General features: G+C 56.0%; 1 pseudogene; it reads right to left on the bottom strand.

The window, feature by feature from the left end:
* Positions 1-405: 405 nt before the first annotated feature.
* LOC119333272 lies at positions 406-1,988 on the bottom strand (annotated as a pseudogene).
* Positions 1,989-3,769: the final 1,781 nt, after the last annotated feature.

Genomic DNA, 3,769 nt, shown 5'->3' with positions numbered 1-3,769 from the left:
TTGGTCGCGGACGGCTGTGCGGTGGGGGAAGCCACGGCGGGCGACTGGGGACAGGGGCGGCGTTGCTGGGCGGATGTGGAGGCGGCGGCAGCTGGAAGAGTCGCCGCAAAAATGGGCGACGACATCGCTGACGGAGGAGGCGGGGGGAGGGGGGGTTGCTTGTTAGCCGGGAAGGAAGGCCAATGTGCCACAGACCAGCGGACCCGGGGACAGAAGTAAGCGACCGCGCGCGCGTCCGTCGCTTGTCCGCGCCGACCCAAATCAGGCTAAAAAATGTGCCGGGAATGGGTCGCCCGCGGATGAATAACGGACGCGCGTCCGTTTGGATCGACGCGTTGGGCCGCCTTTTCTATCCGCGCCGACCCAAACGAACGGCCGCGGACAAAATGAATCGCCCCATTGAAGTTGCTCTAAGTGTCAAGCCTTAGCTTTGGAATTTTCCAAACTCTGTACAAGTAGTACAACCGAAGCGCCCGGCCTTCCATTGGAAAGGCTCATGCGTGTGCGCCGTCAGATCAGCTACATGGACGGCCCAGTTTACACGGCCGCACAAAACGTACTCTACCGCCGCCACGTCGGCGCGCTTCACCCGATCAGTGCTACGAGTTCTACTACTCCTCTGTACAATTTCACCATTACAGCGATGCTCCGAGCTTGTCGCACTGCGCCGGCGCGAAGGACAGCAGGTCCCTGTGGAGGTCGTAGACGACGTGCGTGTTCTGCTGCTGGTAGTTGCCGATGACGGTCTGCTCCCCGGCCGCCGCGTCCAGCACCAGGCACATGACCCGCGCGCCGTGGTCCTCGAACACGTAGTTGCCGCGCGGCAGCTCCCAGTCGGCGCCGTCCAGGTGGAGCGTCAGCGACGGCACGGCCACGGCCCGCCGCCCCCGCCGCCCCCAGAACGGCGCCGTCGCCGGCAGCGCGAAGCAGAGGTCCAGCGCCGCGCCGGCCTCCGCGCCGATCACCGGCAGCCCGACCTGCGCCACGAACTCCGCCTTCACCGCCTCGTACACGTCCTCCGGCAGCGTCGTGATCGACGCGCCCGAGTCGATGATCGTCGACCTCAGCCGCCGCTCCGGCACCGGCAGCCGCTTCGAGCCGACGCTGATGCCCTTCAGCGAGAGGAAGTAGAGCGACGGCTGCGAGGGGTCCTTGAGCAGCGGGGTGGACTGGAAGGCGGCGCCGCTCCGGAGCTCGGCCGCCGCGCCGAGCGTCACCAGGCTGCTCTTGGACTCGAACATGGATGTGAAGCAGTAGGAGAAGCTGGTGACGCCGAGCTGCGACGGCAGCGACCACCGGCCCCGCCCGAAGCCGGCAATGCCGGTCTCGTTCGCCTGGAAGATGCCCTTGTTGAAGTGGCCGCAGCCGAACGTCAGCCGCCGCTCGGAGCGGCCGTCGGCATTGCCGAAGGTGAAGCGGTCGGCGGCGAGCTGGCCGACGGTGAGCGACTTGTCGCCGTAGTGGTAGACGTAGACGCAGCTCCGCTCGCCCCAGCTCCCTCCGCCGCCGCCGCACGACGTGAACGGGAGCGCGCGGCACAGCGGCGCGTCGCAGGGGAGCGCGGCGTAGGTGGAGGACCGGGCGGGGTCCAGGAGCGGCACCCCCTGATCGAAGCAGTCGAGGCAGGGCGCGCACTGCGTCCAGACGAGGTCGCTGCCTGTGTCGAGCGTGAGCGCCACGGGCCGCGGCGGCGTGCCCACGGACAGGTGCACCAGGTACTCGTTCGTCACGATGCTGCCGCCGCCGCCGGCGCCGAGGCCGGCGCGCACCGGCCGGTCCGCCCCCGCCTCCGTCTCCCGCGACGACAGCAGCCGCCGCCGGCGCGCCCTGGACCGGTGCGCCATCCGGCGCACGAGCTCGGGCCTCGCGAGCCCGAGGCCGGCGTCGGCGTGCGTAAGCAGCGCCGCGATCCCGGCGCCCGGAGCGGACGCGGCGAACGCCGGCAGCGCGAGCAGGACCAGCAGCGTGGCCACGAGCTGCCGCTTCATGGCTGGTAGGTGGCTGAAGGCAGTGACAAAGATCGCCGGGAGCTAGTCGCGGGATTACGCTGCTTATTTATGTTCCATTTAGCAAGCTGCGTAGTCGTGATTGGATTAGTCATTGGATAATTCAGGGGAGCAGTAGTTGGGTGATGTGCCACTGCCTACTGGATGGCTACTTCTCGGCGGAAGCCAGTAACAGCAATCTTAAAATAAGATTGCTTGATAACCAAAAAATCAACAGCACTTTTGTTGCTCTTGCACTTGTCAGGGATCGATCCATGCCCTCGTTTGTGTGGTGGTTTGCATAGGTGCAACTGAATTCATGTTTTTGATGACTCACAAGTTCCATGTTTTGGTGACATTTGTACGAAAGGTGTAATAATTTGGCTCTGTGCATCTCACGATGCTAAGACGGAGGGGGACATCTTTTACCTTTATGGAGTAGTATATTTTTGTCCTACTTCATGTGCACATGTTTTTTTTTGGTAAAAATTCTAAAAATGCAGAAATTCGTAGAAAAACATTTCAAAAGTTTTCTACACTACATTTCAGAAGTTTTTTTATCCGGTTGAATTTCATAGAAAAAGATTTCTTTTTTGCTTGTTGCGACCAAACAAAATTTATTTCAAATGAATCATGTAATATTTGAGTGATATGAGACCAAAGTCTTGAATGGGTTCTAAATGTTTTAAAGGGTATAAAGTAAAATTCATTGTACAAATATTTCATAAATGTGAGTATGTGACGGATATATGTACGGCTGACCACACATTGGACTTAGAAATATTGTTGTATTGCAGTAGAGTACTCGAAAGACATGTGTATACGATGCAAATAGTGTTAGATCGAGTTGAGTTGAGTGCTTGTATTTTTGGCCTCTTAAACGAGGAGGTGACACACATGTTGTAATCGCACGCGGGAGGATAATTTGATTAGCAAAGGGCCATATTAAGGCATCTTCAATGCTGACCCATAAATTTACTCTAGCATCCGTTCGCGGATAGGAAGACCAGTCAACGGATACGGATGCAGGAGGCGGCCATCCAACGCTGCCCGTATATATTTCAACCAATGTTTGATCTGAATTTAGAAAAAAAATGTTGTGTGAACTAACCATTCGAAACTCTTGCAAACACGACGGATTTCATCGAAGTTCGGATAAAAAATACTACAAATCATCCATACATAGCATGCAAGTAAGTCTAGTACAATAATATTTCAAATTCAATGATATTAACCGGATGTTCAATTAGTTTTTCATGAACGGATCATGTCGTCCCACACATACCGCCCCTTCAATTTCATCCAACAATGTATGTACCTAAATGACCGTCCTTCTATCCTATAGTACATTATGACAGCACGTACGGGTTACACACTATGTAGAGCACATCAAATGAATGAATGAATCAATCAACAAGTTGAGAAAGAAGAAACAAAACTTACGATCTCTTTGGATGCCGTGCACGATACCGCGCCACATAACTTGGCGACGCTGGTCGACGACGTACCATCGAAACAATAACGACCTCACATTGCAATCATGGATGATGTGCATGTCGTAGGGCACAATGTGCTTTCGCGCGTGGAACGCATGCACGCGCTGCCAGAACGACCCCCCTCTGCTCCTGCCTACGAAATCCACAGATACGACCAACCACACATCACACAACAACTCATTCTCCGTGGTTGAGTAAGCCGCCATCCTTTGTACTCTAAAAAAACGACATGCCGTTCGAAAATAAGCTTAACGGCATTTGAGCGAACACCTACCGGGCGTGGTGGTC

This window comes from Triticum dicoccoides, chromosome 7A (assembly GCF_002162155.2).
Source record: "Triticum dicoccoides isolate Atlit2015 ecotype Zavitan chromosome 7A, WEW_v2.0, whole genome shotgun sequence".
NCBI classification, from domain to species: domain Eukaryota; kingdom Viridiplantae; phylum Streptophyta; class Magnoliopsida; order Poales; family Poaceae; genus Triticum; species Triticum dicoccoides.
Note: the sequence above shows the minus strand (reverse complement) of the source record. Positions and strands in the feature narration are given on the sequence as shown.